The sequence below is a fragment of the Mustela erminea genome, chromosome 3, assembly GCF_009829155.1.
Source record: "Mustela erminea isolate mMusErm1 chromosome 3, mMusErm1.Pri, whole genome shotgun sequence".
In the NCBI taxonomy this organism is placed as follows: Eukaryota; Metazoa; Chordata; class Mammalia; order Carnivora; family Mustelidae; genus Mustela; species Mustela erminea.
In genome coordinates this window covers 110,908,897-110,931,466 of record NC_045616.1, presented here as the reverse complement: position 1 = coordinate 110,931,466, position 22,570 = coordinate 110,908,897, and the positions used below count along the sequence as shown (strand labels likewise).

At 37.0% G+C, this 22,570-nt stretch overlaps 1 long non-coding RNA gene across 1 annotated transcript in view; it reads right to left on the bottom strand.

Moving 5' to 3' along the window:
* LOC116586739 overlaps nt 1–22,570 on the bottom strand; it is a 95,363-nt gene that overhangs the window by 39,383 nt on the left and 33,410 nt on the right. Inside the window, exons 3-4 of the long non-coding RNA XR_004284129.1 lie at nt 15,866–15,969; nt 14,608–14,777 (exon numbers count right to left, since the gene is read on the bottom strand). This is a non-coding gene — a long non-coding RNA (uncharacterized LOC116586739). The remainder of the gene's footprint in view (nt 1–14,607; nt 14,778–15,865; nt 15,970–22,570) is intronic.

The window sequence follows — 22,570 nt, the reverse complement described above, 5'->3', positions numbered from 1 at the left end:
GTGTAGAGAAATGCAACTGATTTCTGTGCATTGATTTTATATCCTGACACTTTACTGAATTCCTGTACAAATTCTAGCAGTTTTGGAGTGGAGTCTTTTGGGTTTTCCACATATAGTATCATATCATTTGCGAAGAGTGATAATTTGACTTCTTCTTTGCCGATTTGGATGCCTTTAATTTCCTTTTGTTGTCTGATTGCTGAGGCTAGGACCTCTAGTACTATGTTGAATAGCAGTGGTGATAATGGACATCCCTGCCGTGTTCCTGACCTTAGCGGAAAAGCTTTTAGTTTTTCTCCATTGAGAATGATATTTGTGGTGGGTTTTTCATAGATGGCTTTGATGATATTGAGGTATGTACCCTCTATCCCTACACTTTGAAGAGTTTTGATCAGGAAGGGATGCTGTACTTTGTCAAATGCTTTTTCAGCATCTATTGAGAGTATCATATGGTTCTTGTTCTTTCTTTTATTGATGTGTTGTATCACATTGACTGATTTGCGGATGTTGAACCAAACTTGCAGCCCTGGAATAAATCCCACTTGGTCGTGGTGAATAATCCTTTTAATGTACTGTTGAATCCTATTGGCTAGTATTTTGTTGAGTATTTTCGCATCTGTGTTCATCAAGGATATTGGTCTATAGCTCTCTTTTTTGATGGGATCCTTGTCTGGTTTGGGGATCAAGGTGATGCTGGCCTCATAAAATGAGTTTGGAAGTTTTCCTTCCATTTCTATTTTTTGGAACAGTTTCAGGAGAATAGGAATTAGTTCTTCTTTAAATGTTTGGTAGAATTCCCCTGGGAAGCCGTCTGGTCCTGGGCTTTTGTTTGTTTGGAGATTTTTAATGACTGTTTCAATCTCCTTACTGGTTATGGGTCTGTTCAGGCTTTCTATTTCTTCCTGGTTCAGTTGTGGTAGTTTATATGTTTCTAGGAGTGCATCCATTTCTTCCAGATTGTCAAATTTGTTGGCGTAGAGTTGCTCATAGTATGTTCTTATAATAGTTTGTATTTCTTTGGTGTTAGTTGTGATCTCTCCTCTTTCATTCATGATTTTATTTATTTGGGTCCTTTCTCTTTTCTTTTTGATAAGTTGGGCCAGGGGTTTATCAATTTTATTAATTCTTTCAAAGAACCAGCTCCTAGTTTCATTGATTTGTTCTATTGTTTTTTTGGTTTCTATTTCATTGATTTCTGCTTTGATCTTTATGATTTCTCTTCTCCTGCTGGGCTTAGGGTTTCTTTCTTGTTCTTTCTCCAGCTCCTTTAGGTGTAGGGTTAGGTTGTGTACCTGAGACCTTTCTTGTTTCTTGAGAAAGGCTTGTACTGCTATATATTTTCCTCTCAGGACTGCCTTTGTTGTGTCCCACAGATTTTGAACCATTGTATTTTCATTATCATTTGTTTCCATTTTTTTTTTCAATTCTTCTTTAATTTCCCGGTTGACCCATTCATTCTTTAGAAGGATGCTGTTTAGTCTCCATGTATTTGGGTTCTTTTCAAACTTCCTTTTGTGGTTGAGTTCTAGCTTTAGAGCATTGTGGTCTGAAAATATGCAGGGAATGATTCCAATCTTTTGATACCGATTGAGTCCTGATTTAGGACCGAGGAAGTGATCTTTTCTGGAGAATGTTCCATGTGCACTAGAGAGGAATGTGTATTCTTTTGCTTTGGGATGAAATGTTCTGAATATATCTGTGATGTCCATCTGGTCCAGTGTGTCGTTTAAGGCCTTTATTTCCTTGCTGATCTTTTGCTTGGATGATCTGTCCATTTCAGTGAGGGGAGTGTTAAAGTCCCCTACTCTTATTGTATTATTGTTGATGTGTCTCTTTGATTTTGTTATTAATTGGTTTATATAGTTGGCTGCTCCCACGTTGGGGGCATAGATATTTAAAACTGTTAGATCTTCTTGTTGGACAGACCCTTTGAGTATGATATAGTGTCCTTCCTCATCTCTTATTATAGTCTTTGGCTTAAAGCCTAATTGATCTGATATAAGGATTGCCACTTCTGCTTTCTTCTGATGTCCATTAGCATGGTAAATTCTTTTCCACCCCCTCACTTTAAATCTGGAGGTGTCTTCGGGCTTAAAATGAGTTTCCTGGAGGCAACATATAGATGGGTTTTGTTTTTTTATCATTCTGATACCCTGTGTCTTTTGACAGGGGCATTTAGCCCATTAACATTCAGGGTAACTATTGAGAGATATGAATTTAGTGCCATTGTATTGCCTGTAAGGTGACTGTTACTGTATATGGTCTCTGTTCCTTTCTGATCTACCACTTGTAGGCTCTCTCTTTGCTTAGAGGACCCCTTTCAATATTTCCTGTAGAGCTGGTTTGGTGTTTGCAAATTCTTTCAGTTTTTGTTTGTCCTGGAAGCTTTTAATCTCTCCTTCTATTTTCAATGATAGCCTAGCTGGATATAATATTCTTGGCTGCATGTTTTTCTCGTTTAGTGCTCTGAAAATATCATGCCAGCTCTTTCTGGCCTGCCAGGTCTCTGTGGATAAGTCTGCTGCCAATCTAATATTTTTATCATTGTATATTACAGACTTCTTTTCCTGGGCTGCTTTCCGGATTTTCTCTTTGTCACTAAGACTTGTGAATTTTACTATTAGGTGACGTGGTGTGGGCCTATTCTTATTGATTTTGAGGGGCGTTCTCTGAACCTCTTGAATTTTGATGCTGGTTCCCTTTGCCATATTGGGGAAATTCTCCCCAATAATTCTCTCCAGTATACCTTCTGCTCCCCTCTCTCTTTCTTCTTCTTCTGGAATCCCAATTATTCTAATGTTGTTTTGTCTTATGGTGTCACTTATCTCTCGAATTCTCCCCTCGTGGTCCAGTTGCTGTTTGTCCCTCTTTTGCTCAGCTTCTTTATTCTCTGTCATTTGGTCTTCTATATCACTAATTCTTTCTTCTGCCTCATTTATCCTAGCAGTGAGAGCCTCCATTTTTGATTGCACCTCATTAATAGCTTTTTTGATTTCAACTTGGTTAGATTTTAGTTCTTTTATTTCTCCAGAAAGGGCTTTTATATCTCCCGAGAGGGTTTCTCTAATATCTTCCATGCCTTTTTCAAGCCCGGCTAGAACCTTGAGAATTGTCATTCTGAACTCTAGATCTGACATATTACCAATGTCTGTATTGATTAGGTCCCTAGCCTTCGGTACTGCCTCTTGTTCTTTTTTTTTGTGGTGATTTTTTCCGTCTTGTCATTTTGTCCAGATAAGGGTATATGAAGGAGCAAGTAAAATACTAAAAGGGTGGCAACAACCCCAGGAAAATATGCTTTAACCAAATCAGAAGAGATCCCAAATCGTGAGGAGGGAGAAAGGGGATAAAAAGAGGTTCAAAAAGGAAGAAAGAAAAAAAAAAAGAGAAAAAAAAGAAAGAAAAGAAAAGAATTAAAAAAAGAAAATGAATAAAGAAAAATATAAAAAAGAAAAAATATATATATTAGATAAACTAGTTAAAAAACGTTAAAAAAGAAAAGGGTAAAAATTAAAAAAAAAAATTTTTTTACCTGAAGGCGAGAAAAAAGAAAAAAAAAAAAAAGAAAAAGAAAAAAATTAAATTAACTGCAAGACTAAAAAAAAAAAATCACAGGGAGAAAGCCATGAGTTCTGTGCTTTGCTTTCTCCTCCTCTGGAATTCTGCTGCTCTCCTTGGTATTGAAACCGCACTCCTTGGTAGGTGAACTTGGTCCTGGCTGGATTTCTTGTTGATCTTCTGGGGGAGGGGCCTGGTGTAGTGATTCTCAAGTGTCTTTGCCCCAGGCGGAATTGCACCGCCCTTACCAGGGGCCGGGCTGAGTAATCCGCTCAGGTTTGTTTTCAGGAGCTTTTGTTCCCTGAGCGCTTTCCGTAGAGTTCCGGAGGACGGGAATACAAATGGCGGCCTCCTAGTCTCCGGCCCGGAGGAGCCGAGAGCCCGGGGCCCCACTCCTCAGTGTGCCCTCAGAGAACAGCGCCCAGTTACTCCCGTCTGCCTGACCTCTGGCCGCGCTCCAAGCTCACCGAGCCTGCAACCGGTTCAAGGTAACACCGAGCTGTGAGCTTACTGTCGGCTCTGTCTCTGTAGCCGGCTTTCCCGTTCCAATACCCGCAAGCTCTGTGACACTCAGACACCCCCATTCTGTAACCCTGCGGGACCTGAGGCCACGCTGACCCCGCGTGGGCTTCGCCCTGGTTCAGCCTCTGGAGTGATGTCCCTCAGTGGAACAGAGTTTTAAAAGTCCCGATTTTGTGCTCCGTTGCTCCGCCACTTGCCGGGAGCCAGCCCCTCCCCCCGGGGTCTATCTTCCTGTCGCTTTGGATTCACGTCTCCGCCAGTCCTACCTTTCAGAAAGTGGTTGTTTTTCTGTTTCCAGAATTGCTGTTCTTCTTCTCTTCGATCTGCCGATGGATTTTAAGGTGTTTGCAATCTTTAGATAAGCTATCTAGCTGATCTCCGGCTAGCTGATGTAGTCTCAGCCTGCTACTTCTCCGCCATCTTGACTCTTCCCTCTGTAACATTTCTTATAGTACAGTTTTGTTGGTGATAGATTCTTTCAACTCTTGTGTGTCTGAAAATGTCTTTATTTCCTTTTTTAAAAAATCAAATATATTTTACTCTTTAGTTTTAAAACTGAGAGGAAGGTACAAGATTTCTCATACACTTCCTGCACTAAACGTGTAGACTTCTTCCCCTGGTTAAGAACATTCCCCACCAGAGGTATACATGTCCAACAAGTAATGAACCTATACTGGAACATCATTATCACCCAGAATCCTTAGTCTACATTAGGGCTCACTCTTGATGTTGCAAATTCTGGGGGTTTAGACAAATGTGTAATGGCATGTATCCAACATTTGCAGTATGATACCGATTAGTTTCACTCCCTAGAAAGCCTGTGTTCTGCCAATTTACTCCCTCTTCCCCCACCTCGGCCTACGGCTGATCTTTTTACTGTTGCCATAGTTCTGCCTTTTTCAAAATGTCATGTTGTTGGAATCTTGCAGTATGTAGACTTTTCAGATTGGCTTTTTTCACTTGGTAAGATGCATTTAAGGTCTTCTATTGGTTGATAGCTCATTTCTTTCTTTTTTTTTCTTTTTCTTTCTTTTTAAATCCTTTATCTTTCTTTCAAGATTTTATTTATTTATTTGAGAGAGAGAGTGAGAGAGAAAAAGAGCACAAGCAGGGGGAGCAGCAGACAGAGGCAGGCTCTCTGTAGAGCAAGGAACCTGATGTGGGACTCGATCCCAGCACGTTGGGATCACATGACCTGAGCTAAAGGCAGATGCTTAACCAACTGAACCACTCAGGCATCCCAGCTCATTTCTTTTTAGCACTGAATAATACTCCATTATTTATTTATAAATATTTATAAATACCATAGTTTATTTATCCTATTCATCCTACTTATCTCTACTGAGGGACATTATTGTTGCTTCCAAGTTTTGAGTAAAACTGTTACAAATATAAATGTGCAGGTTTTTGTGTAGACATAAGATTTTACCTTCTTTGAGTATGATTTTTCTTCATATTCAGAGGCTATGGCCATGATAGTAGATGCCCCAACTTGCACCTTTGGTCCACCTTTTCTACTCCTAGCCTCCTGCTACTCCTAGCCTCTTGCTACTGGGGTCTAATCTCTTGATGATTCTATCTCTTATCCAGTGTTGACTTTTATTAAATACTGTTTGATATGATTTTATGGTTGATTCATCTTGTCTTTGGATTATGGATTCAGAGTTTTGAACTGGAATGTATATAATTTTCTAAAAGCCTATAAATTCTTAACCATAATTACCAAGTGTAGCCATTTGTTTTTATTCCATTATTTCAGACTTAGGGACTCTCACAGCTCACCAGCATAATGGAAGTGAGGAATAATTTTGGTTAAATATATTTTAATTATAATTTTCTTTTTGTGTCCTTAAGAAATAATACTATGACTCTACATTTATTACTTTAATGTCTTAAAGTTTCTTAAAATATATTTGCTTATATTTGCCTACTTTGCTATCTTTGCTTAATAAGGCTCTCTTAATTCTAAAAACTAAATAAAAATGTATCAAGTATCAACCAGCAAGTTGCAGAAAGCTCACTTTTATTGAACTGGACTTCTTAAACATGAGGGATTTTAAGGCTTAGTTATATGGATTTAGTTATTACATATAATAAAATGTGGTTATCATGTGGACTAACTTGACTAGCCATTATAAATATATGAGAAATTATATGGCAACAAGGGTCAGGAAGTTTTGAGAATGTTTTCAATTTGCCAATATAGGAAAGGCTGACCTGATGCCAGAATGTCCAGTTGGATAGTATGACTTTGGAAAATGCTGCCTTGAGCAGAACTGTGGTACACTGAAAATGTGTGTCCGGGGATTGAGCCCCAAATTGGGCTCTCTGCTAGTTGGGGAGCCTGCTTCCTCCTCCTTCATGCCATATGAAGTTGATAATCATCTTACCTTCCGTATTATAAATCTTTGGTTATCTGAAAGGTGCCTTATGAAATCCAAATTCCACCACCTCTTATCCTCGATGGCTAAGATTAATTATTTTTGTCCTCCCCCACAACCCTGGCACCGCTTTACTATATTTGTTATATTTGTGTATAATGCACATTGGAGTTCTTCTGTAGGTTTTTAAAAAAATAGTTAAAAATTATTTAAATATTTAATTAAATATTTTAAAAATAGTTAAACCCTTTGGCTTACAGAATCTTTCTAAATTTGTAATTGATATATTAATAGAGTCCAACTAACCATAGACTTTTGCTTTGAAGATTTTAAATACAGTCATTTCATTAATCAAAGGATTAGTTGGGTAAGTTTATCATTGTTTGAATGGAGAAATAGCAAAGAAATATAAATATTACATACTTTATTAATTACTAACAATGGCCCCATCCTTGTCTTTCCTATCACCAGTAGTTAATGTACATTAACTATAGCACTGTGGATTGCCATATCTTTAAAGAGAATTAACTTCTACAGGGCCTGATTTCAAGCACTTGGTGACAGTAGTTTATTTTGCTGTCAGCAAAATAAGTAAGTATCTCGACATTCCAGACCCCATAGAATTTCTATAGCCATTCTTGGGAGCTGACTCTATTGACATCTTGGTCACTTGGCAATTACAGCCTTTGCATGAGAAGCTGCTGTTCTTTCTCATGCATTTTTTTCTCATGCATTCTAAATACTAGGAATACCAAGGCTGATTCAGAGCTCCTGTCAAATTCTCTAGACTCCTGACATATGAGCCATTCGTTAGTAGTTTCAACTTAGCATTTTCAGTGTACCCAGACTTCAGTTTTTTTGTAAGGGCTTCTAGAGCTGAAAAGGTGGCCTGGAGGTGAGGTGGTGGGGAGAAAGCGACAATTTCTATTAGTAAATCTGAAAGTAATTAGGATTGGTTTAAAAATTATTTTCATGGGGCACCTGGGTGGCTCAGTGGGTTAAAGCCTCTGCCTTCGGCTCAGATCATGATCTTAGGGTCCTGGGGTTGAGCCCCAAATTGGGCTCTCTGCTAGTTGGGAAGCCTGCTTCCTCCTCCTCCTCTCTCTCTCTCTCTCTCTGCCTGCCTGCTTGTGATCTCTGTCAAGTAAAAGGAAAAAAGATTAAAAAAAATTTTTCATTATTTTATATTTATATTTATATTCATATTTTCATAAGCAAAATTGCTCATTCATCTGATTCTGTGATCCTTGGGCCTAAGAAATGGACAAAGAACCCTTGTTAAATTTGCAGAAGAGTATGGTATTCTCCTTTTTCTAGTAAACATTGGGAGGGATTTTTGGGGGTTTTCACATCATATCTCACAAAGTCAAAAAACCAAAGGAGGGCTGATTGTCTATAAGCTAAGAATATAATCATCTCATGGCATAAAAATTTCCTTGGGTTGTTTTTTGACAGCAGTAAGATGAATGGTTTAATGATGTATCTTAATTGTAATTTATAATTATGCCTTTGAATGCTGTCATAGAAATTATTTCATGTATTGGGAAGTCACAGTGATGTGTTCATATAAATGAAAGACAGTTGATACAGGATTAGATTTTTTTTTTTTTTTTTAAAGATTTTATTTATTTTTCAGAGACAGAGGGAGAGAGCGCGAGCGAGCACAGGCAGACAGAGAGGCAGGCAGAGGCAGAGGGAGAAGCAGGCTCCCTGCCGAGCAAGGAGCCCGATGTGGGACTCGATCCCAGGACCCTGGGATCATGACCTGATTTTATTTATTTGAGGGAGAGGGAGAGTCCATCAGGAGAAGGAACAGAGGGAGAGGGAGGGGAAGGGGGAAAAATCTCAAGCAGACTCTGAGCTGAGCACGGAGTTGGACATGGGACTCTCCGTGACCCTGAGATCATGATCTGAGATTTCAAAACCAAGAACCAGTGGCTTAGTTGACTGAGCTATCCAGGTGCCCTTGCAGATTAGATTTATTTAATGTTGTTTTAGGAGTAAAAACTAAGGTCATTGACTAAAACTTACAGAAATGGAAGGAAGAATTTACTAGGAAATGGAATTATTTAAGGAAAAAAACAACCACCATGGAATTAGCTCTCCCTCTAGGTAGTGAATTGCTTTTTGCTAGATTGGATGGTCAGTATCGGGGCAGGTAGCCTCTGATACCATTTTCATTTATTGATATTTAATATTTATCTACATTACAGTAACAAACTTATAGGCTTCCCAGGATAGATAAACTCAGCTTACGGCAGTGGAGTCGTGGTGCCAGTGGCAAACTAAAAATGCCTTCTGTGCTTAAAGTTATTTAAATTCAAGTAAAAATGAAGTCCATTGTGCTGGCCAAATAAAACTTGTCATTTGGCTAACCACTGGATCTATTGTAGTAGGCATATTCATATGCTGGATTTTTATTTTATCATTAAAATCAGTACAGCATTATTCTTGTTTTATAAATAAAGGACCCGAGATTAAGGGAAGTTGCTTAATTCATCTGTTTGATTAGCTGCCATTCAGTGGAAGAGTTTAGGATCAAACTCCCAAGTATACTGTATCATGGTTAATTCATTTAATCTTCCTGGTAACACAGACATTAAGAAGTTACATCATTTACCTGATGGTCAGGTAGTTTTTGAAAAACCCAAGCTGGTACAATGATCTCTGTATTTATTCCAGGTCAATTTGGATTCTTTCATTAACATCTGTTGATGCCAGTGCCATTGTATAGATGAGACAGTGGTTCCTTGGGGAGGGTTAGTATATATAATTACAGGTTTTGTGTCACAAGGAAAAGAGAGAAGGAGACACAAGCTTATTTAAATAAAATAGTTGACCACAAATAAAGTATGGTGAGTGTGTGTAGTGGGTCAGTATCTCCCCAAAATTCACATCCACTCAGAACCTCAGAATGTGACCTTATTTGGAAATAGGGACTTTGCAGCTATAATTAGTTAAGAATCTAGAAATATAGATACAAAGAATGATGCATATAAGGATGAAATTATCCTAGAATTAGGGTGGGCCCTAAATTCAATTACTGTTACCCTTAAAAGAGCAGTGGACACGGAGGCAGAGGACAGGCACAAAGGAGGTAGAGATACAGAGAAGACCATATAAAGCTGGAGGTGGATACTGGAGTTAAATGTAGCTACAAGACAGGTAATGCCAAATGGTGCCAAGGATTGTGACAGCCACCAGAAGCTAGGATAGAGGTAAAGGACAAATTGTTCCTCAGGGCCTTTGGAAAGAACCAGCCTGATTCCTTGATTTCAGACTTCTAGTGTTCATAAATGTGAAAGAGTAGATTTCTGTTGTTTTAAGCCATACAGTTTTGTGGTATTTGTTTATAACAGCCTCAAGAAACTAAATGGTGAGATACTCTAAAAACGTCTGCCTTTCCTTCCCTTCCCCTCCACTCACCCATAGAGTGTATGCTTCATAGCTTTGGGTTCCTGAAAATAACTCCACCAGAATTCTGCTGAAGCATATTCTTAATAGATTCCTATCAAAATAAAAATATGTTACCTGGGAAAAGTAACATATCCAGTATTAACATAATAGAATTCTCTAAAAAATGATGATTACTTTTAATATCTTAGTATAGAAGCTCTTATGCTGATTCAGACAGTATCTTAACTGGATTTGAGAGAGGATATTTGAAGGTAAAAGTCAAATGCTTCTGGCTATTAGTTTCTGAGAGTTGCAATTATTATAAATCATGGATATATCTTTAAAGCATATTTTATATCATATTAATGTACTGAAACTCATGGTGATACAGAATACTTGATTATAGTTTGCAGCCCAAAGGAAGGTATTTTAAGAGCAGTAGATTTAAATTTGGAATTGAATGTGTTCTCTATTTTTCAAGTATAGTAGGACTGCAAATTCATGTGCTAACTGAAAATCTGAGAAGATAATTAAGCCTATATTTCTTACTACTTTAGGTTACTTGGAAGTGTAAATATTTTAATGGCTACAATTTCTATCTACTTTCTCTTCGGGTGCTTGTGTGTAGGCTTTATTAAACATAAATAAATGAACCCAGTCTAAATTTATGACAAATCTTTTTATTCATAATAGAATAAAGCACAATTTTTACTTCCTCTGCATAAAATGTGCATATATCTCCCATATAAATTTGAATTATTTTTCTCATTTTCTTAGGGATGGTGATTTCTTAAGAAAAATTCTAGCAAAACTTCAGAAGTGATATTGAGAGAGGAGGACCAGGGATGAATGATGAATTTAGGTGTTATTTCTTTCTTTCTTTTTTTTTTCTTAAGTCCAAGATTTATACTAATAGCTCATTTGTACTATTGGTACAGGACTTCGAAATTTGTTGTATTTTCTTATTCTGCCTTACTGGTTTCTGTGAAAATTATTTATATATTACTCTAGATTACAATTTCTTAACATTGCATCATGAACATTTTACCCCAGGTAATTCTTTGTTTTAGGGTACTGTCTTGTGCATTGTAGGATGTTTAGCAGCATTTCTGGTTTTACCCACTAGATGCTAGTAGCACTCCCTAAGAGTGACAACCTGGAAACTCTCCAGATAATGCCAAATGTCCCCTGAGTAATATCACCCCTGATTGAGAAACACTTAAGTTTGTATATATATTTTCTCCTTGATGTTAAATCTCTCGAAGGATTTTCTGAGGATTTGGGAATAGTTGGTTGCATCCTTTGATTTGCCTCGTATCACTGATATTATAGACTATTGGAATTTTAGGTTAATTCCAAAGCTTCATTATACAAATTCAAAATTTGAGATTCAAAAAGCTATGACTTGCCTTATTCAGCCACAGAATGGTAGCAATTTTTCTAGACTCTGTCACCCTATATCTTATAATATCTTAAAATTCTCATTATTTTCCCCCAATTTAGGATTCACTAATGCTATTATACATTTTAATTTTTCTTTACTTTCATGTCTAAAAATGTCTTCTACTTTGTTTCTGCATTTCCTTCTTCATTATTTAGAGTTCCAGTGTCTCCACTCTGCTTCATGGATATTTCTAGTTTAGTGCAGTAGAAAAATTAATATATTTCTTTTTCTTTTTTGCATTTGCATCATAATTTAGGTGCATTAGATCTTTTTTTTTCATATTTAATCATTTAATTCATTCTTTAGTTTAGCAAGTATTTATTGAGTGTTTTCTAGAGTCAGGCCTTGTGTAAGATTCTGAGCATCTAGTAATGAATGAGGCTGCTTGTAGCTATTGAACTGAAGAAATTTTTTTAAAGATTTTATTTATTTATTTGACAGAGGGAAAGAGATCACAAGTAGGCAGAGCAGCAGGCAGAGAGAGAGAGGGGGGGGGAAGCAGGCTCCCTGCTGAACAGAGAGCCTGATGAGGGGCTCTATCCCAGGTCCCTGAGATCATAACCTGGGCTGAAGGCAGAGGCTTAACCCACTGAGCCACCCAGGCACCCCAAGAAATTTTTTTAAAAAGATATATTTATTTATTTGAGAAAGAGAGGGAGCACAAGCAGGAGGGCAGAGGGAGAGGGAGAGAAAATCCGCAGCCGACTTCATGCTGAGTGCAGAGCCCAACATAGGGCTCAATACCAGGACACTGGGATCATGACCTAAGTGAGTCAGACACTTAATCAGCTGAGCCACACAGGTGCCCCAAACCAAAGATAACTTTTGATAATTTTTGTATCTTCGTAGGGCATTAATCAAAATTTTTTTTGTTTATTCTTCTTATACCCCTCATTTGTTGAAATCTGGTTATGTCACCATTAGCAGGTCTGCTACTTCTCTTCTTTCAGGTTCTTTAGTTTTGTTTGACAGCACTTTAAATATTACTGTATGGCCGGTTGGGATCAGTCTTCCTACTCATGAACATCCGATTATTGTCTTCTCCTACTTCTTTAGAGGAACTACCTACTGTTCTCTTTTAAAAAGTGAAGTCTTATTTTGTCATTCCCTTACTTAAATATCTAGTTCTCTGAGGATTTGCTGGTGCATTGTTGGCTGACCATGATAAAATTTTTCAGTCTGTCACCTGAGCCACTTTACTGTGCAGAATAGTACTGTATGATAGAAATAGTTATGTGAACCACATAAGTGCTTTTAAATTTTCTAGTAGTCACATAAAACAGATAAAGAATTGAAATTAATTTTTGTACTAAGTCTTTGAAACCCAGTGTTTTTGTTAAATACTTTTCTTTTTTTTTTAGAGAGAGAGTGTGCATGCATGGGAGGAATGGGAGGGGTAGAGGAGAGGGAAAGAATCTTAAGCAATCTCCATTCTCAGTGCAGTTGGGCACCATTCCATGACCCTGAGATCATGACCTGAGCCATAATCAAGTTGGATGCATAATGGGCTGAGCCACCCAGGTACCTCAGAATCTAGTGTTTATTTATACTTATATCACATGTCAATTTAGACTAGCCATATCAACAAGAATTCAAAAACTGCTCTTGACTAATGGATGCTATTGGATGGCAAGATTTAGAAAATTAACTAATCAGGTCCACCACACCCAAAGTGCAGAAAGTGTTCCGAAGTGTTCCTAAGATTGGTATACCCACCCTACTACAGAGATATGTTACTGTTCTGTTGTTTTTTAAGTTTTTTCATTTTGTCATTGAAAAACCCAGTTGAGTATGTGTTCCATGGGAAGGAAAGGGTTATTTCTGTTGGATTCCTCACTGTAGTGAATGTAATAGTCTGGGGTTTACACTATTATGTCCCTATAAAGCATGCTGTACATCTCCTAACAAGACTGCCATTCATTTTTTCAATAAATCCTGCACAGGGGTATTTGGGTCTGTGAACTGACAATTGATTTACTGCCTGGAAAATTATTCTTTATTGATTTATATTACATGGAGGCGACTGCAAATCTATAGTGTCTCTAATCAGAGAGAAAATGCTAGTGTCATTCTTATTGAGACAGGCAATTCCAAGTAGGCGAATAGGAGGTTTAGCACCTCCTGGTGACATCTACATATTATTCAATTATGAATTCTAGTAATCTGTAATATATAAAGCAGTGAGAGCAGGATAATTAATTGAAAAAACCCCCAAAGTGTCCTTTGTACAAACAGGTATTTTAAATGTCAATTTGGCATTCTCTTTCTGTGTGGAATTGGATACCTTGGCTTGATTTTTTCCTGAAGATTCTACATCATATCTAGATTGTTATCTGTATGTTGAAAATGCAGAAGTGCCTTAAATGAGTAAAACCTCTGAAATGGAAAGTGTTCTAAGTTGATTAATCAAGTTAGGGAAGGTTTCTAAAAACTGTATTAAAATTATTTATGTAATTTCTATGAGTTACTTCAGGAAGCTCGCTAAGGTTGGGAAGGGGCTGAGATCACCTGCCATCTTGCCCTGCCTTTGGGATCTTCATTTTGCAGCCACTTCTAATCAAGAGGTTTCTGTCTAGAACATAACTGACTTTAATTAATCAATTGATTTTAAAAAAGATTTATATAGTTTAGAGAGAGAGAGAATGGAGAGGTGGCAGAGGGAGAGAGTGAGAGAGTTGTAAGCAGACTAATCAAGCATGGGGCTTGATTAGAGGATCGTGAGGCCATGACCTGAGCCGAAACCAAGTCAGACGCTGAACTGATTGTGCAACTCAGGTGCCTCTAACCTACCTGAATTTAATTTAAATAAAAAACCCCAAATACAGCAGCATGTTAGATTATTGCTTGGGCAGAGGGCAATGGAATCTATAGGATTGCTACATATATAAACCCTTGGTATGTGAATTGGTTTTGGAGGATCTACAGCTTTCCCGAAATTGTATGCAGAACATGTACATGTACATGGTTTGAATATGCTTTCCCCACTACCCATCCCTCTGGGAGAGGGTCTATATATCAGATTCTTAAATTTATCAAGGACCTTAAAAAAAAATCTCAGATATGCATAGCAGATTTACTGTTGAATCCATATGTGGCACCTTGTACAGTGCTTAGCAGTTAGCAGGTCAATAAATATTTGTTGGATAAATGAACACTCTTAGCTTATTTCAGCACATCAGGTGAGTTTCCTGGAATACTGGTAGCTTGTCTAAGGGAAATTTTTTTACTTTTCTTAGTTTCTTATAGTGCCAACAAAATGTAGTCACAGCTTAACAGTATTTATGTCTATTGGGAAGCAAAGATTACCATTTGGGATTTGGAGCTCCAGCTTTTGATATGATTATGCCAAGTGACATTTTTTCATTCCTTATAGCTTGTCTTTCTCCTTCTCCTATTTTTCTGCCCTGCTCCCAAATCTTTCTCTTCTTTTGATGCACTCTAAATATGGAAGATCAAGTAGGAGGTTGGGAAGATTTCTGTTGTGAAATTTAATGATGAAAGATACTGTTTAGTCATCCATTCAAAGACACTTTTATTCAATGGGAAATTAAAATTCATTTATTTATTCAAAAGGCATATATTAATTGTGAGCTACATTCTGTATGTGGCCCTGGGGACACAGCTGCAACACATACAGACCTTGTCCTTATGGTGCTTACAATTTAATATGGCAATAACAAAATACAGATTTTTAGCCAAAGGCTTAGTGTTTTGGTTATATGTCAAGAAATTTCACTAGTGCAGTTTATTACCTTGATCTCTTTTGAACCAAGTGTATTTTAAGTGCTAAAAGCTTTTTGTTGGTGCTTGCAGGCTCATTGTGAGGCCTAGAATGACATACAGAATCCCTGGGAGCAGAATCTGAACAGTAGAACTTGCTCTTTGTCTACTGGCCGCTTCTCTGAGGCGCAGGGGAGTGGTTTAAGGCTTTTTTGAATATATACAAAGCCAAACTACTCCTTTCTTCCTCTATTTTTCTGTCTCACAACCTAAGACAGCAAAGACAAAAGCACTGTCTTCCCTATATGTAATCTGTAATTCTATACTTTTCTGCAATGAAGGACATGTCTGGATCTTTTATTTACCATATAGTGCACCATTAGGTTTAGTATTTTTTCTCATTCTATTACTTTTTTTTTTTTTTTAATCCAAATGACAGAGATATGGGGTCTTTAAAAACTGAAAACTAGATATTTTTTGGTGGTTGTAGACAAGCAATTTAATGAAAATTCTACTGAAATGTTTTTCCTCTATGAAAACTAGTAAATCAATTACAAAAGCAATTTCCTTACACAGTATGATTTTATTGTGTTTGACCAGGGCATTTGATAAGTATTAGTTCTTGCTGGGAGCAAAGAGTAAATTTTATTTTAAGCTTTTCTTTCATGCAAAAAGTGAGAGAAGTATCAGAAGGGCAGTTGGTCACTGGTCTTACCTGGTGGTGTGCATAGAGGATGAGGGAATCTGTGGGCTGGCCTGACTGCTTCAGTGTCTACACTGAGAGATGCAAGAAAGAGACCTGTTTTCTAATAAAAATGGGGGAAATGTTGGCAAATTCTCTTACCTGGGCTTATTTCCTGTAGGTGCAGGTATTGTGGTATTTCTTTTTAATTCTTCCTAAAAGAGTTTTCTTCATTAAACAAACAGCATGCTCAGTCCCAATTCAGACTAAACAAATAAATGTACAAAAGAGAGAAAAATCTATTTTTGATGTGTGAACATATTGGAATCGAGGGTTAGTAGCTATGGATTTCAGTTCTGTCCCTGAACTTGGTGTATAGATTGTTGTTGGTCCATATATATAATGCCCCCCACCAAAAAAAAAGCTTACAAACAGTATACTGTGTGTCTGTTATTTTCCTGGGATTCATGTGACACATGTAACCCCTCTCTTTGCCCCCAGTGTGTTTTATTTCACCCATCGAAGATTGAGGATATGCTGTGTAGTAGTTAAGAGTTTGGGTATCTCTAAGCCTCTTTTTTCAGCTATAAAGTGCTGACTGTAATATTATCTATGTCATTATAACTTGTAGAGTTTTAATGAGAATTAAATGAGATAATGATTTTGCTCAACAGATGTTAGCCACAGAAAGTGCTGGAATGAATGTGACATGGTATTTTATTTTGGGAATATAACGAAAAGAGCTATAACAATTTTTTGATGACTTACCCTCTTCTTCCCCATTCCATGCTCAGTCAGAAGGTATTCCTTTCTCAAAGTTGTCTCAGTGCCTTCTATAGTACCTTTAGTACATTATATTCAATCTATGTATTTACCAGCCACCGCCATCTCCCATCATGCAAGCTCTTCCATGACATAGTCTATCACTTAATGTTTTTTCAGCATCTACTGCTATTCTTGGAACACAGAGAATTGAAAATGTTTTTAAAACAAAGAACAGAAATCAGGAAAAAGCCAAGAACTGAAGTGATCCTTTGAAAACAGTGTGAGATATTAAGTGCAAGAGATGAAGATGTTTAAGATAATGGCAACAGAGTAGAGGCCAGGGGTGGGGAGAGGGGAGGAAGGAAAAAAGAAGGTGAACTTAGGGGTCAGTTTGGACAGAACGTATTTAAAATAGGCTAAAGAACAACATAACATCTATGTTTTAGGAAGAGGGTCAAAACAGATACACATTTTCTTTTTTTTTTCTTTCTTTTTTTTTTAATAAAGATTTTATTTATTTATTTGACAGAGAGAGATCACAAGTAGGCAGAGAGGCAGGCAGAGAGAGAGGAGGAAGCAGACTCCCTGCTGAGCAGAGAGCCCGATGCGGGACTCGATCCCAGGACCCTGAGATCATGACCTGAGCCAAAGGCAGCGGCTTAACCCACAGAGCCACCCAGGCGCCCCGACATTTTCTTGATAAGAGATAGATCTTCAATGGTAGCTTGAGAATTTGGTAGGAATTTGGGTTTGGGGGGTAAATAGGAGTCCACATAATTGATCAGGTTTTAGTGAATTATAATTAGTGTTATATGAAGGCTGTGTAGGTCTTAATAAATTTAAAGCAGAACCCTAAACCTCTCAAGGAATTTGCAGTATAATTTGAGGCACAGGGCCTGAAATCTGATGTGTATGAGATAAGAAGAGTTAGCGGTACCTGGTAACCTTTTGGTCGGGGTATTCCTAAGATTCATTCAATAAATATTCAGTGATAAGTTGTTGTTTTCTAGGCACCTTGCTAGGAGCTGGTCTTTCAGCAGCAATCATAATAAAAATAGTCCCTGATCTAAAGGAGCTTTTGGTCTAGTAGGGTAGGCAGAAAATTATGTATGCAATATATTGGTGTGAAACCAGCTATGGGTTTATACAGGTGGGGCATCCAGTGTAAGGGGTCAGGGAAGATTTCCCCAAGAGGTAATGCATAAGCTGGTATCTGAAGGACACATAGGAAATAGCTACAGAAAAGGAGGAGAAAAGACTATTTTGTATAGAGAAAGTGAAAAAAATTTCAGTGAGGTTGGAAGGTAAAATTCAGTGAGGTTGGAAGATAAATATCAAGGAAATATCTAGGAGAAAAATCAGGGCCCAATCATGCAGGTACTTGTAAGGTAAATAATGAAGTCAGAATTGTATGTATAAAAACCTCTCTCTACATAATTTGCAGAATGATTTGAGGGGCCAAGAATAAATGCCAAGAGGTCATTAGGAGGCTTTGGGGGAAATCCAGGTGAGAGAAAATTGTGGTCTGAGCTGGAGCAATTAGAATGGGGACCTGGAGATCGATGAACATAAGAGATATTTAGGAGTAGATTTGACAGGTATGAATTGATTATAGAGATGTGGTGTTAGGAAGTGGTAGAGATTGAAATTTCATACTGATGTTTGGCTGTGTACCTCAGTGGATAGAAGTACAGTTATCTGAAGTGAGTAGCTGTGAGGAAGAACAGTGTGGGTAATGTTTGATATTGAGTACAGTTTTAGTTGCACTGAGTTTGGAAAGTCTTTGTAACATCCAGGTGGAGGTTGATTATATGAAATGGCAGTCAGGAGAGAGAAATGTGGACATACACAATCAGAAGTCATCAAGATACGGATATTGAAACAAGGGGAGGAGATAAACTGGCCCAGCAAGTACAAGTAGAGTGAAAAGGAGGCCTAACATAGAACTCTAAGGGATACCAATTATCTTTTTTTAAATTGTCTCTGCTGAAGTATGATTTATATACTATAAAGTGCATGCAATTTAAGTAAATATTTCAGTGATACTGATACATGTATATACCCCAATCATCAATACACTAATCAAGATACAGAAAATATCTAGTGTTGTGTTGAGTCTGTCTTGCAAGTTCTGATTATTTAATTTTTAGGAATTTTAGATGCTAGTTATTAAATATAAGCCATTAGTTTAAAATTATTAAATTACTAAAATAAATTATATTAAAAAGAGAACATACTCAAAATCTAACACTTAATAGTTATTTCCTATACTTAATACTGCCTATGATCTTGGGGTTATTTTCATGTGTTGTCTTTTTTTTTAAAGATTCTTAATTTATTTATTGGACAGAGATGACAAGTAGGCAGAGAGGCAGGGAAGAGAGAGGGGGAAAGCAGGCTCCTTAATGAATAGAGAGCCGGATGTGGGCCTCGATCCCAGGTCCCTGAGATCATGACCTGAGCCAAAGGCAGAGGCTTAACCCACTGAGCCACCCAGGTGCCCAACATGTGTTTTATTTAAATGGAGGAAATACTGTGTGTGTTCAGTGATGTTATGTTGGTAACTTAAGATCAGCCATGGTGAGAATATTTACTCCATAGAATTTGGCAAACAGTGCAAATCAAGGATTGACTTATTTTTATTTTATTTTTATGTTGTCTCAACATAAGTAAGTGAAGAGGGAAACACCAGTAAGGTAGATCAGATTTAAAAGTGCCCTGTCTGTGCCTGTTACTTTGAGTAGCACAAGAAATTAGGGAATTTAAGGACATATTCTTCCTGTTGTTGAAAATTATTATCTGATTCAGGAAAGAAATAACTCATGTCATTGATGAACAAGTAGTGCTTAAGCTTAATAAATGTAATTTTAAAGAGAATGAGAAACAATGTGTCATATATCAGATGTAATGAAAGTACATTTATTGGGAAAAGAATTAAAGAATTGGGATGCAACTTTATTTGTGAAAATTTGTTTGAATTGGAAGCAGAGGTAGCTCAGGCATATAAGAGTTTGGGAAAAAGCAGTAAAAGCATTCTGTGAGAATTAATTGGCTATGTGGAATTTATAGTAAAGTGCATTGTATATTATAAATTGTGTACTATATTTTTTGTATCAGTAAAACTTATAAAAACGTACGTATGTATACACATACACATATGCTTTTTTTCAGAGAGTTGGTTGGTTGTGAAGCATTTACTATCACAGAACTGAGATCATACATCCTCTTCTAAAGTTCTCTCAGGCCCTTTGCTGCATATGCCCTTCCTTGGCCCCAAGGATACTTGGGGATATTTGTTCCATTTTTGCTTTCTGTCACTCTAAGTTGGTTTTGCCTGTTCTAGTTTCATAAATGGAAGAATGGAATACTACTTTTTGGTGTATTGCTTCTTTTGCTCAGCACATTGCTGAGATTTATTCATATTGTTGCATAAATTAGATATTAGTGATTTATTTATTTTGATTGCTGGGTAGTATTCCATAGTATGGTTGTACCATGATTAGTTTTTTCTTAAGTACATACTTTAATAATTACCATGGTATTATAGATTAAGAACCTTAAAATAACGAATATCCTCTGTTAAGTTGAACCAAAAAGAATCATATACGAAGTTACCCATCACAACATTATTAATAACAAAGAAAAGTTGGGATCAATTTAAATATAGAAATCTGTCAACTGAGTCTGGAATTCAAATTGTGGGATCTTATATTCTAACAAAATTCTAACCTCAAACACTAAGTAAAATAAAGTGAGAATAGTCATTGTATAATGTTAAAAATATTTTCCCTTCAGATGGATATACAGTTATGTTTCTGTGGTGTGTGTGTGTGTGTGTGTGTGTGTGTGTGTGTGTGTGTGTGTATTTAGCAAGCAGAATTGCTCATGGGATGTCACTCAGCTAGTAAAGAAGAATTACGATGTAGGTAGTCTGACTTCAGCCTCCTAGTACTTTTATACCTGCCATTATACTATATTAAATTATGCCCTTTTAGTGGAAAGTATTTTTTCTAATCTAGCATTTAAAAATTTTTATTTCTATTATTATTATTATTTTTCACGATTAGTTTTTCATTCATCTGTTGATGACTTTTTTTCTTCTTCTTCAATCTTAGGCTATTATGAATAAAGCTGCTATGAGTTTTTGTGTACAAATCATTTTATGAACAGTGTTTTTATTTCTTTTTGGGTAAATACCTATGAATAGAATTGCTAAGTCACATGTATGTTTTATTTCTAAGAAGTTGCTAGACTTTTTCAAGTAGCTATACTATTTACATTCCCTCCAAATAGTATCTTGCTACTCCACATCCTCACCAATACTGCACTTTGTTTTTTTAATTTTAGCTATCCTAGTGTGTGCATTGGTATCTCATTTTAGTTTTAACTGGCACACCATTTTAAAGAAATGAAGAAGTACAACAGAATATCTAGTAGAGTGAATTGTCAGGGAAGCCAAGAGACAAGAGCATTTTGAGAAACAAGGAACAATTTACATGTCATACGTGTGAAGAGCTGTGAAGAGCTTAGAGAGAAGAACAGGAAAATGACCCTTGGGTTTAAGAGCAGAAGGTCATTTATTATTTTGGTATAAGTGATTATAGTGAGAAAATGGAAATCACCCAGTAGAAATTCCCACTACATTTCACTCTTAAACCTAGAATCCTATACTGCCCATATCATGAAGATACCAAGTATCATTCTTGATATGGCTCAAACCCCAGCAACAGATGAAGGGAAAGCTCTTTTCTTGTGTAGAACCTTAGGCTGGGGCTGAACCCTCTCTTACAAGGGTACTTCCTTCCAGATGACCTGGGAATAAGGTTATTCTCATTGTCTGTTTCCAGACTGGCACATTGTTTTCGTGATACAATGAATTACAGATAGATGAACCTTTATCCTACCCCCATTGGCTTTCTACTTGGGGATATTTGTTCCAAGAAGCTATGATAAGGTATATGAATGGTCTCTTCGATTTCTTCTCATTTGGCACTAAGCAGGACTTTGCTAAGTGCCCACCACTTAGGTTTTGTTTAATCAATATTTATACGAATTAATGAGTGAATGAATGAATGAATAAAGAAGTAAATAAGTTACCACATAAAGATTGTTGGTTGAAGTCACCTATTTTCAATTTCCATTCCTTTTTTCATTCAAGTATTCATATATGCATGAAGGAGGCCGGTGGGTCGTAGTTGCTAACAAATAGTCTTGGAAAGAAAGTTGGGGGAGTGGGAGCTCTGAATTCTTGCTTGAGTTAAGCAAGACTTTGAATACAAAAAAAAGGAAGGTCATCTCTTCCATTTTGAGTTAGAAAATTGCCAGCATGTTAAAAAGACAAAATAAAAACTCATTATAAATTCTAAAGTGGATTCTGAAGTCTGGGAACAACACTCTGTTTTGTATATCCCTCTCTTAGGCCGGATTCTAGAAAGTGGTCTGTTACTTGTTTGCACTTGGCTTTTCACCTGAGGCTTTAAGCTCCTCCAGGGCAGAGATGCATCTTATTTATCTTTGTGTCTCCTGTTGCACATAACACTTAACAGGTACTTGATAACTTTTGGTTGAAAGAATGAACCAATTCAGGGAAGTGGTAAACTGGGGACAGGGTTTAAGAAACAGAAATGAAGTGGAAAGTTTGGTTGAGAATTGACTGATTACTGATTAAGGCAAAGGCAGAAGACTTGAAGTTATAGCTTCAGATTTTAGCTAAACTCTTCAGCTTGCTTCATTGCAAAGTAAATGTTTATAATAATATGCAGCTCGTTTAGTACTGTATATTTGGGGGCCCTGGACAAAAGTGGTACATAATTCAGGTTTCTGCCAAGGGTATATAGTATCTGATGCTACAGAAGGACAAGGTCTCTTATGCAAAGGTTTTCTTAAAGCAGGGGATGGTTGCCAAGTACTATGGGGAACTCATAACAATGCATATAATCATTTTTCCAGGGCTAATGTAGAAAGCTAAAAGAGAAAAAAAGAAAAGAAAACTAAAAGAAGAACTAAAAGTCATCATAATGGGGCTCAGTGAGCTCCCAGCAAGAGCTCTACTTCTCTCTGTCGCCCACACTCCTGTTTTTTCTCTGAAATTTGACTTAGAAT